The sequence below is a fragment of the Rhinoderma darwinii genome, chromosome 12 (genome assembly GCF_050947455.1).
Source record: "Rhinoderma darwinii isolate aRhiDar2 chromosome 12, aRhiDar2.hap1, whole genome shotgun sequence".
NCBI classification, from domain to species: domain Eukaryota; kingdom Metazoa; phylum Chordata; class Amphibia; order Anura; family Rhinodermatidae; genus Rhinoderma; species Rhinoderma darwinii.
This window is the reverse complement of record NC_134698.1, coordinates 16,048,394-16,061,518: the sequence shown is the minus strand read 5'-3', so window position 1 is coordinate 16,061,518 and position 13,125 is coordinate 16,048,394.

The following is a 13,125-nucleotide window of genomic DNA, read 5'->3' as shown; positions in this document are numbered from 1 at the left end:
ACGGCAATACCAAATATTGCCGTTTTTTTATTTACTATTTTTGTACAATAAAAACACATTTAAATAAAAATGTTTTTTTGTTTTTGCATCGCCGCTTTCCAAGAGCCGTAACTTCTTTCTTTTTCTGTCGATGCAGCCGCATGTGGGCTCGGTATTTGCAGGATGAGGTGTAGTTTTTATTGGTAGCATTTTGGGGTACATGGGACTTATTGATTAACTTTCAGTCGATTTGTTGGGGGGGGGGTGGAAAAAAAATCAATTCCGCCATTGCTTTTGCGGGGTTTTTTTTGTACGGCGTTCCTCACGCAATTTAAATATTGTAATAACTTTATTGCTCGGGTCGTTACGATCATGGGGATACCATATATGTGTATTTTTATTTGTTTTTTTTTACACGCTTAGGAAATAAAACCACTTTTTATGGAAAAAATTGTATTATTGTATTTTTACTGTGCACTTTAACATTTTTTAATAAATCTTATTTAACATTATATCATTTTTTTTAGTCTATGTACGCCACTACACAATGAGATCTTCTGATCACTGATATAATGTTTCAGTAAACTCAAATTACTGAACCAAATCATTACTGCATGTCACATACCCCACAACTTTCCAGTATTGCAAGGAGGAACAACAGATGGGGCGCAGAATTATTTTCCCATTAAGCCACGCCTCTAACTCCGACCATACACACCCAGTTAACCCCACACAGTATAATGCCCCCATAGTGGTCTTCACACCGTATAATGCATCTAATGCCCCATAGTGCCTCCTACACAGTATAATGCCCCCATAGTGCCCCCAAACAGTATATTGCCCCCATAGTGGTCCCCACACCATATAATGCATCTAATGCCCCCATAGTGCCTCCTACACAGTGTAATGCCCCCATAGTGGTCTCCACACCATATAATGCATCTAATGCCCCCATAGTGCCTCCTACACAGTATAATGCCCCCATAGTGGTCTCCGCACCATATAATGCATTTAATGCCTCCATAGTGCCTCCTACACAGTATAATACCCCCCTAGTGCCTCCCCACACACAGTATAATGCACCCATAGTACTCAGCACACAGTATAATGCCACCATAGTGGCCCCCACACAGTATAATGCCCCACAGTGCCCCCACAACCTATAATGCCCCATAGCTGCTCCTATACATTATAGTGTCCGCATAGCTGCCCCCACACAGTATGATGTCCCATAGCTGCCCCCACTTAGTAGAATTCGCCATAGCTGCCCCCCACAATTGCCCCCCCATACCCAGTATAATGCTCCCATAGTGCCCAATTAAAAAATAATACTCACCTAACCCCGTTTCCATGACGATTGGAGGAGATCCCTCTGCTTCTCCGGTCTGTACTATATATGGCTTGGTGCAGAGAGGCGCGATGACGTTGCTGAATCGCGCCTGCCTGTGCCAAGCCGCTCACTGCTGGCTTTACATAGTTGACAGCTCCCTGCTCCACCATTGAATTCAGCTGCATCTGCTTTCTGAGGATGCAGATAGAGTTGAAACCTGGGCATGCCTCGGGTCGCCAGGGACAGCTGGACACCGCCCGGAACCTGGGACTGTCCTGCTGGCTTCGGTAAGGTTGGGAGGTATGGGAGGTCAGTGTAAACCTAACAAGCAGTCTCTGGCACGGCCTAATAGGCATATAGTCATAGCAATCCTTTGTTAGGCCCCTGGCTGCCATGGCAACCCGTCGGCAGCCACTTAAATGCCGTGGTCGCTATTGACTGTAGCATTTAAGGGGTTAAACAACCAGAATTGGATGTTTCACTGTCCTGGTCGTTGCAGCGGGAGCCTGGCTGTCAGTCACAGCAGCGCTTCCGCGGCGATCGCTCGCGCACAGCTTCTCCATCACGTACGCGCACGTCGCAATGCCGGAAGGGGACACTTCCCGTAATGTGCATGTACGTGATGATGCGAGAAGGGGTTAAAGGGGACTATATATCACAAGTCAGCCCGGTAGTCTGCATGCACCTGTCGCAGTATTGTGGCCGAATTATTTATACCACCGCGAGGTAGTTTCTGATCGTTTTTCATGTCGTTGTTTGCCTGCGGCCCTTGGATTAACTTCAATGGCTAACGGGCGAAAAAACGCAGTGAAAAAAACGTGGAAAAATACGTGCAGGCAATTCAAAATCTGCCTCAAAATTCCTGAAGGAATTCTGAGGCAGATTTTTTCTGCCTGAAAAAAACTCTGTGAACAGGGCCTTATATGTTCACACGGAGTATTTTGCAGGTGGAATATCTGCCTCAAAATTCCGTTTGGAAGTTTGAGGCAGATTTTCCTCTCCCTGCACGCCGATTTTCGCGGAGTTTTTCGTGGCGTTTTTCGCCCGCGGCCATTGAGCGCCGCGGGCATAAAACAGCGCGAAATACGCTTTCTCTGCCTCCCATTGAAGTCAATGGGAGGTCAGAGGCGTAAACGCCCGAAGATAGGGCATGTCGCTTCTTTTTCCTGCGAGGCAGTTTTACTGCTCGCGGGAAAAAGACGCCGACGCCTCCCATTGAAATCAATGGGAGGCATTTTCGGGACGTTTTTGCCGAGTTTTGCGACGCGGTTTCCGCGTCAAAAAACTCGGCAAAATACTCCGTGTGAACCCAGCCATTAGGCCCTGTTCACACAGAGTTTTTTGACGATTTTTTTTGACGCGGAAACCGCGCAAAAAAACTCCTCAAAAGCCGCCGAAAATGCCTCCCATTGATTTCAATGGGAGTTGGACGAGTTTTTTTACCGCGAGTAAAAAAAACGCGTCGCGGTAAAAAGAAGCGTCATGACCCATCTTGAGGCGGTTTCCGCCTCCAAAACCCCATTTCAATCAGTCAGAAAGAGGAAAAAAAAACCTCGACGAGTGTTTTGACGAGTTTTTGTCAAACCACTGTGCAAAAACCTACTGGACCAGTTTTTGCAGGAGGAATTTTCCTCCTGCAAAAAACTCAGTGTGAACACAGCCTTAGAGTGTATTCACACGCTGGCACATTACTATAGAGGTTTCTGTGTTGCCACATTATTATGGGGTTCGTGACACTTGTACATTGTAATGGGGGCTTCTGTGTCTGGCTCATTATTATGGGGTTTGTTAGACTGACACAATGTTATGGGGGCTTCTGTGGCTGGCACATTATTATGGGGTTTGTGAGACTGGTACATTGTTATGGGGGCTTCTGTGGCTGGCACATTATTATGGAGTTTGTGAGACCGACACAATGTTATGGAGGCTTCTGTGGCTTGCACAGTACTATGGGGTTTGTGGGACTGGTGCATTGTTATGGGGGCTTCTGTGGCCGGCTTATTATTATGGGGTTTGTGAGACTGGTACATTGTTATGGGGGCTTCTGTGCCTGGCACATTATTATGGGGTTTGTGAGACTGGTACATTGTTATGGGTCTTCTGTGGCTGGCACATTACTAGACTGGTACATTATTACGGGGGCTTCTGTGGCTGGCACATTACTAGACTGGTACATTATTATGGGGGCTTCTGTGGCTGGCACATTATTATGGGGTTTGTTAGACTGGTACATAGTTATGGGGGCTTCTGTGGCTGGCACATTACTGTAGAGGATTCTGTGACTGGCATATTATAACGGGTTTGTGAGACGTGTACATTGTTGTGGGGTCTCTGGCACGTTTTGGGGCACGTGTGACTCACTCTCTTGCAGTTTACGTGAGAACTTTGGGGCCACTGCATGAAGTGCTCCATATATATATATATCCATTTGGAGTGTCCCGCTATGGGAAGGGGTAATTGTAACATTGGGAATGTTGGAGGGCGGCTATAATCTATCTGTGCACCTTTTTCTTATCATTTTGACATTTTTGCAGACATCAGTTGGCATAAAGACACTTTTTATACATTTGCCCAAATGGATCGTGCGAAACACCATGGAAATGAATCTAATGATCTCCATAAATCCCAGGCTAATGGTATTAGTGGCTCAGAGGCCACACACATGAGATCACCTTGTAACTCTGCTACATCCATGTTCATTGTATCATAGGGTTTATACAGGGATCGACATGCAAGGGTTTGGTGGGGGGTGGGGGGGGGGGGGGGGCAATAATCGTCCGTGTGCAGATAACATCTCATATTTGTGACTGATCAGTGAGTGAAAGGAGGACAGATTGTTCTGCAGCTGTTTCTTGTACTCTGTCCCTCCCAGAAGAGACGCCGGTGCAGGTAAACAACATGATTCCAGCCGGAGCTCAGCATCCATAATTAGTAATCCTATTTAAAGTCTATTTGTATAACCATGACCGTGCGATCTGTAGTGGTAAATAAGGATGTTTGTTACATCTCACAAGTGGAGGCGGGTTACATGGCTCTTTAGAAAATGCCATTTATATTTTAGTAAGTATTCCCCATGAAATAACAATTCTAGAATAAATTATTTTAGAACTCTGCGTTGTGCCGTTCCTCTGTTATTACTCCTAGCAATGTATGAATACATTCTCAACTGGGTGTTACCATTCACCTTGTCAAAGGGGCGTGTCCCTACACAGTCTCACTCTGTCAGCACTGATTGGACATTGTCAGACTGTGTAGGGACACACCCCCAGCTGGTAACACCCAGTTGTCAATTTAGGTCTAAGTTTCTAGGAGGAATAACAGAGGAATGGCAGAAATGGGTGACAGGGACTCGACCTATTTTGGCTTTTAGGACGCAGCGATTTTTTTAATGTGTTTTTATTGCCGCTTTCCAAGTTTTTTACAGAGTGCTGTATAAATGACATGTTAATGTTATTCTGCTGGTTAGTACGATGACAGCGATGCCAAAGTTATATATATATATTTTCATGTTTGAATACCTTTACACAAAAAAAAAAAATCATTTGTTTTTATGTCACATTAGTTTTTTATTTTTTTGCCAACGAAGCTGTTTGAGGGCTCTCTTCCTGCCCCAGTTGATGTTTTCATAGTAACATTTTGGGGCACATAAGACCTTTTTTATTCTTTTTTATGTGAGATGGGATAAAAAAAAATCTGCAATTCTGGCTTAGTTTTTCTTGTTTTTTCTTTATAGCAGTCACTGTGTGTGTTAAATAACGTGATCATTTTATAATTCGGGTTACGGACACGCTGATACAAGTATCTGTGCTTTTTTGTACTATAGTTATAGTAATCTCCGATAACGGCAGGGTATACAGTCATGGCTTCCCTCTCATTCCTAGTCCCCAGCATGGCTCCCCTCTCATTCCTAGTCACCAGAATAGCTCCCCTCTCATTCCTAGTCCCCAGCATGGCTTCCCTCTCATTCCTAGTCCCCAGCATGGCTCCCCTCTCATTCCTAGTCCCCAGCATGGCTCCCCTCTCATTACTAGTCCCCAGCATGGCTCCCCTCTCATTCCTAGTCCCCAGCATGGCTCCCCTCTCATTCCTAGTCCCCAGCATGGCTTCCCTCTCATTACTAGTCCCCAGCATGGCTCCCCTCTCATTACTAGTCCCCAGCATGGCTCCCCTCTCATTCCTAGTCCCCAGCATGGCTCCCCTCTCATTCCTAGTCCCCAGCATGGCTCCCCTCTACTTCCTGTATATATCTTTTTAGTGGAAGCAAACTTCTCTGCATGCCCCTGTGCTGCATTACCTGTGTGTTGCCTTTATAATCTTGTAGGCTATAAATTAGAGAGAAGGGTCTGGGCGGTCTGATAAATCCTTGATAAACAAATAAACTGAACTAGGTCACTTATCTTAGATTATGTTTCACACACTGCAGTCCTGATTCAAGGGGAAAGATTCCCGTACTGTTGACTGCCAAAAGTGAGCTGGAGGAGGGCTGGTGGAACAAATAGTGGGGGGGGGGGGGGGGGAGACACAACTTGACAGGGGCTCTATGTAGGGTGGACAGCTCTGCGGACTATAGGTATGTATGGGATCTGTGGAGGTTTAGTGGGGGGAGATATAAAAATAAATTATTGCACTAAGGCTGTTGCTTGTACAGAGCACAATCACTCACCATGTTGCAGTGTTGGTTTCGGCTTCTGGCTCCTACAGTTGTATGCACCGACACCGCACGTGAAGGAGTTCAATTTTACCATTGGATTTAATTTACATGCTTTAAATCAAATCCAATAGATGGCGGACTCAGTGCTCAGAAGCGAGCAGGTGGCACACAGAAGGTGACAGGGAAGGGGGCTGAGAAGATGGCAGAGAAGAAAAACAACTTAGTCTATGGGGCGTGGGCAGCGGTTGGCAGTCTGCAGACAGTGGAAAAGAAAAACTTCCTATAAATGCACTGAAGCTGTCGCCGGCCTGTACAGAACGCAGAGCAGGCTGCAACTTTAGGAGCTCTCCCTGGCCAACGTCCTACACTGGCCCTCCACAGTCTAAAACAATTGCAGCAGCTGCCTGACACGGACGCATCGCTCACTGTATAGAAAGACTTATTCTGCTACACAGGGCCGGCCTTAGGATAGATGGCGCCCTGTGCGAAATGATCTTTCGGCGCCCCACCCCCATCATAAAAAAAATGCCCCATAAAAAAATTATAATGCCCCTTTAGTGCCCCCATACAGTATAATAATAATATTTAATAATATAATATATTACAACCCCTTCAAGGACACAGTATTTTGAACTCTAATTGTGTCCACAATATTATGCCCCCTGTAGTACCCCTACACAGTATAATTTCCGTTTAGTGGCCCATACACAGTATAGTGCCCCCTGTAGATTTTGCCATACAGCCTCCCTGTAGACAGTGCCATAATCCCCCAACTCCCCCTTGTGGACAGTGACTCCAAACAAAAACAAAATTGTACTCGTCTTGGCCCCGTTCCCACGACGAACTGAGTTGCTCCACAACAGGATCCTTGCGTAGCCTAGTACAGAGTTTCCCAACCTTTTCGGACTCGAGGCAGCACTTGAAAAATAAAATGTCCTCAGGGCACCCCTACCAAAAACTGTTTATAAAAAGAAAGAAAACGGCTAAAAACAAACACAGCGTTTTTTGTAAGGCAAAAAAAATCTGCCTCAAAATTCCGTCAGAATTTTTTTGGGGCGTTTTTTCTTAAGCCGTTGAAGCTAATGCAAAAGACGCAGGCAAAAAAGCACCACACGAGCGCTGCAGGTATTTTCTGCCTCCTATTAATTTCAATTCGAGCTCAGAGGTGGAAACTACTTGATGACCATCAGCCCCCCACTCACAGTAAAATGACCATCAGCCCCCCACTCTCAGTAATATGACCATCAGCCCCCCACTCACAGTAAAATGACCATCACAGATTCCCCCTGTATATAGTGCCACACAGCCCCTAGAAGGTAGTGCCACACAGTCCCTTGTAGGTAGTGCCACACAGTCCCTTGTAGGTAGTGCCACACAGCCCCTTGTAGGTAGTGCCACACAGCCCCTTGTAGGTAGTGCCACACAGCCCCTTGTAGGTAGTGCCACACAGCCCCTTGTAGAGAGTGCCACACAGCCCCTTGTAGGGAGCACCACACAGCCCCTTGTAGGGAGCACCACACAGCCCCTTGTAGAGAGCGCCACACAGCCCCTTGTAGAGAGTGCCACACAGCCCCCTTGTAGATAGCGCCACACAGCCCCCTTGTAGATAGCGCAACACAACCCCTTTGTAGATAGTGCCACACAGCCCCCTGTAGAGAGTGCCACACAGCCCCCTGTAGAGAGTGCCACACAGCCCCCTGTAGAGAGTGCCACACATCCCCCTGTAGAGAGTGCCACACAGCCCTCTGTAAAGAGTGCCACACAGCCCCCTGTAGAGTGCAGCAGCCTAGTAGGTAGTGCCACAAATCCCCCTGTTAGGGAGTGCCACACAGCCCCCTGGTAGGAAGTGCCACACAGCCCCCTGGTAGGAAGTGCCACACAGCCCCCTGGTAGGGAGTTCCACACAGCCCCCTGGTAGGGAGTGTCACACAGCCCCCTGGTAGGGAGTGCCACACAGTCTCCTTGTAGGTAGTGCCACACAGCCCCCTTGTAGGTAGTGCCACACATACCCCTTGTAGGTAGTGCCACACATAGCCCTTGTAGGTAGTGCCACACACCCTGCAGGCCCCCTGTAGATAGCACCCCCTTCCTGTAGATAGCGCCACTGTAGCTCCCTGAAGGAGCGGAATCCCCCACGTCTCTATCCATATATGGACAGTGACATTAGGGGCAACTCCTGAAGCAGTATCCCCGACCACAGTGTTGCCGACGCTGTGACCGGGGATTCCACTCCAGGAGAAGCTCCTGTCGTCTGTGTCCATTAAGCTGTGGTTGGGGATTTCGCTTCAGGAGTTTCTCCTGATGTCACTATCCATATATGGACAGAGACATCAAGCGGAGCGCTCCAGGAGTGGAGTCCCCGACCACACGGGGATTCCGCTTCTTCAGGGAGCTACAGTGGTGCTAGTAGATAGCAGAGCAGGGAGACAGGGCCGGCCTTAGGGGTGTGCGACCTGTGCCTTTGCACAGGGCGCTTCACTCCAGCAGGTGGAAGGGGGTGCTGCGCTGGCTCCCTTCCCTTGCTTGTTTCAGAAGCACCCGGGCCCGGTGACTCAGCCACGCCTTTCTGCCCGGGCGCTTCTTCACTCAGTGGTGTTGCTACCAATGTAGCAGCCATAGCGGCTGCTAGCGGCGACACCGGGCATGAGGGCGCCGGCACTGCTAGCAGATGCTGCTTCAGCGGTAGCGACGGCACTACAGCAGAGCAGGGAGGTATCTCCCTGCAGGGCCGGCCTTAGGTTGGATGGCGAAACCAAAAGTTAACCACTTATAAAGACACGCACATACTGGAACATATACACTGCACATAAATAAAGGCAGATATTTAGACAAACAGGCAAATTTCTATATAGTAAAAGATAATCTTGCAGCACTCCGGTAAGTAGTAGAAAAAACGGTGATTTATTCAATCAACATTAGGTAATACAACATTTCAGTCCTACTATAGGACTTTTCTCAAGCATACAGATTCACAGCAAACTATATAGTGTACATCAATTAGCATAATCAGTCTCATTGGAGTAATCATTAAAAGTGAAGCATACAAAAAAGACACGATCGACTCATGATGAAGGTATCAAAAAAATACAATTGATATAGAAAGTGCATAAATACCAATTATTAAAAAATACATGCAAGAGAATATCAACTATATAAATACGTAATTATCATATTATTGAATATCGTGTTGAGGGTTGGGGCTCCAGGACCACTCACCTATCAGAACTCAGAAATCATCATTGGTCTTAACGAACACCGGGTGTAGTATAATGGCACGCTTAATCCACATAGCGTTCTCAGAATTCGAGAGCGCGTGCGTAATATGACATTATCAGAAATATCATGTTGCTATGCAACACAGAGGAAATTATGTGCGTTACGTAACCTCCAAATCCAGAAAGCGTATGCGCCAAGTAGCGATAACGGAAGTGTCCTTTTTGTCAAGCAACAGGAGGTATCAAGAAAGCGTCATGCTGTTCCATAGATTAGGCCTCCAGTGCGCATGTCAAGGTCAATACCGACGGCATCTAGTGTTGTCTATCAACCGGCTGCCATTTCAAGCGGATGTAGAAGACATAGGATAAATAAACGCTGTAATGCAAAGCATATATTGATCTGTGAATCATAAAGGTAAAAAACCGCAGCTGAATTAGAACAAAGGGGTAAACAATGCAGATATATTAACATATTGACACACTCAGTGGATGATTGTTTGTCGAATTAGTTCCTTCATATTTCAAAAGGTCCGATGTATTTGTAGTCCGCACGTGGATTGAAGGCCTCTGGCCACTCTTATGTGGCCAGTAGATCTACAATCCGGGTTCAAATATTTGTCTATATATATATATATGTGTGTTTCTCAGTCCGTGTAGATAGGGTGCAATATTTCCGTTCAGACATGTGACCAGTGTCCCTAGATACTTAGTCGAAGAATTCCAAAATACGAGACAGCACTCCACAGTTAGTGAAAAAGTGGATTTATTCACCACATATTTTTATATACTCATTCTGTAATATATACATACATACAGGTAAATATATAGACATACAGATATATATATATATATATATACATACCGTGTATGTATATATATATATATATATATATATTATACATACACAGGAACATATACAAATACATAAAAGGCACATATATACAAGCACAAAGACACGTTCACATACAGACCAATATATACCCACACTGGCACATATATACACAGTGCAGATAATATAGTAGATTTCACATGCAGATAACACAGTGATAACTCTCTGGGTAAATGTAAACACACACAGAGGCATATATATATATATATATAATATATATATATATATATATATAAATATATATATATATATATATATATATAAATATATACACACAAAGTGCAGATAATGTAGTAGATGTTACCTCCAGTCCTATGTAACACCACTGATAACACACTCTGATAACTATACTCACAGGCACATATACACACACAGGCTTCTTGCAGGACAGGCTGTTGGAGGAGCTTCCTGTTCTTCTCTTGCTCCTCGGCTCTTATTTACTCCATGTGTGTAACTAAGAGCAGAGGATAGAGTAGAGGCAGAGCCCAGTGGCGCCCCCTTCATGCTAAGAGGGTGCAGCGCCCTGTGCACTCGCACAGGTCACACCCCTAAGGCCGGCCCTGGCTTCTAGTCAGGATGATGTGGTCGGTGCGACCTCTTGGATAGGAAGACTTGAGGTGAGATCTCTAGTTTGGCTTCGCAGAATTTATCCCAGAAGGGATATAATTGCCTCTTACGATTTGAGTTTTATCAGAAACGAGGCACACTAACATCTCTTTACTGATCCAGTACATCTATAGCATATACCAGGAATGTATTGGGGGTATTGGTACCCACTATGCCGCACCGCCGTAGCCGGGAGGCGGCTGGCCAAACTACAGGGAGCCCCAGAAATACAAAGTCCCGCACAAGGGTACCTGGATAGTCCAGACAGTGGCTGCAGTTCTGGCACGGATGGAGGCGGGTGCAGCAGGTAATGCCAGGCGTGGCGGATGACCTCAGGTGCTGCAGGTTGCGCCAGACGTGGCGAATCCCTCAGGTTGTGGCAGAAGACACTGGACGTGGCAGAAGACACTGGACGTGGCAGAAGACAGTGGACGTGGCAAATGACAGCAGGTGCAGTAGACACGACTCCAACACTAGTAGGTACAGGAAAAAGAACACAGCACGGGATACAGGAACAGGTAACGGCACAGGTAACAACTGGAATGGGAAACACTAAGGGACCATTTGCAACACAGACTTGGGATAAACTAACAACGCCCAGACAAGGATCAGACGGGTTGGGGCCCTCTTATAGTCCAGGAAATCATGTGTGTTGATGATAATGATTTCCTACATGTGCGCGCGCTGGCCCTTTAAGAGCGGGCACGAGTGTGTGTGCGCCCCCTACGGGACACATCGGACCGGAGCGGAAGTGAGCGCTGGCATCTCCACAGATCCACCCTACAGCATGGGGGCTTTGTGACTGACATTCGGGCCATTGGTGGCAATGTGACTTTGATGACGCCATTCTGCCTGGTATGAAGGACATAACAGGTGTTATGAGGGCATTGTGACAAGCATGTGGCATTATGGCTGGCATGGGGTCTCTGTGGCTAACATGGGTACAATTTTGTTGGAAAAGAGGGAAGAGCATTGTGGCTGTCAAATGGAGAAGTAAGGGCATTTTGGATTTCAAGGGGCATTGTGGTTGGCATAGGGACATTTAAAGTTTGTGGTTCATATTAGGCTGGCATAATAGGCATTGTTTCTGGGCTAAAGTACGTTGAGGTTGGCATGTGGGCATTGTTTCTAGGAGATGGAATATAGCGGACTTTGTGGCTAGCAAAGAGGTATTGTAGATGTATGGGTGCGTTCTTGTTGATATAGGGGCATTTAGTGCATTGTGGCTGTCATGAAGGGCATTGTGGCTGACATGGTCGCATTGTGGCTACTAAAATGGGTAATAAGGACATTGCTGTTGTCATAGGGCATTTTGGCTGTTGTAGGGGAATATTGGCTGTTATGAGGACATAGTTCCTGTCGTGGGGCACTGTGGCTGCCATGTGGCCATCCATGGAATTGTACGTTTCATGGGGAGTTATGACTGGGATTATGGACATTGTGGCTGTCATGGGATCATTGTGTATTTTATTGGTGTTTAGTGAGTTTCATGAAAGTATTGTTACTGGCATGATGACTTTTTTTGTCTGTCATTGGGCATTCTAGTTGTCATAGGGGCATTGAGGGTATTTTGATTGTCATGGTTACATTGCGGTTGACTTAGGGGGCTTTGAAGGCAATTGTGGGTTGGATGAGGGACACTGTGTACATTGTAGCTGCGATATGGGATATTGGTGATTTCATTGAGGCCTTTTGGCTGTCACGGGGCATTGTGACTATCATGGGTTTGTGACTGTCATAGGACCTTTGTGGTTGGTTGTCATTGTGGCTGGCATGGAGGACAACATGGCTATTATTGGGGGCATTTTGCCTTGATTAAGGGACATAGGTGTCATGAGGGCATTTTGGCTGGCAGGTGACATTATGACTGGCATAGGGTATTTGTGTCTGTCAAGTGGACCTTGGCAAAAAGGGAAAGTGTGGGCATTGTGGCTGGAATGAGAGGGCATTGTTTCTGTCATAGGAGAAAATGAGGGAATTTTGGCTTTCATGGGAGCACTGTGGCTGGCATAAGGGCATTAAAGGTTTGTGGTTGTCATTGTGGCATTTAGCTGGCATAACAGACTTGACAGCATTGCTTCAGGGATAAAGTACATTGTGGCCCCATGTGGCCGACTGTTAATTTCATGAGAGCCTTGTGGCTGTCATTGAGGCATTGTGGTTGACAAATGGAGAATGGAGGGCATTGTGGCTTGTATAAAGGGCACGGTGGCTGTCATAGTGGCATTGTGTCTGATATAAAGGACATTGTGGATTTCATGTGGGCATAGTAACTCTTAAGGGAGCATTGTTGCTTACATTGGGCATTGTAACTGTCTTGGAAGCATTGACAGCAATGCTGTGGTCATGGGAGCTTTGTGGCTTACATGGAAGCTTTGTGGCTGTCATGAGAGCATTGTAGTTTGCATATGGGCATTGAGGGCATTGTGGCTTGCATGTAGGACATTGTGGCGGT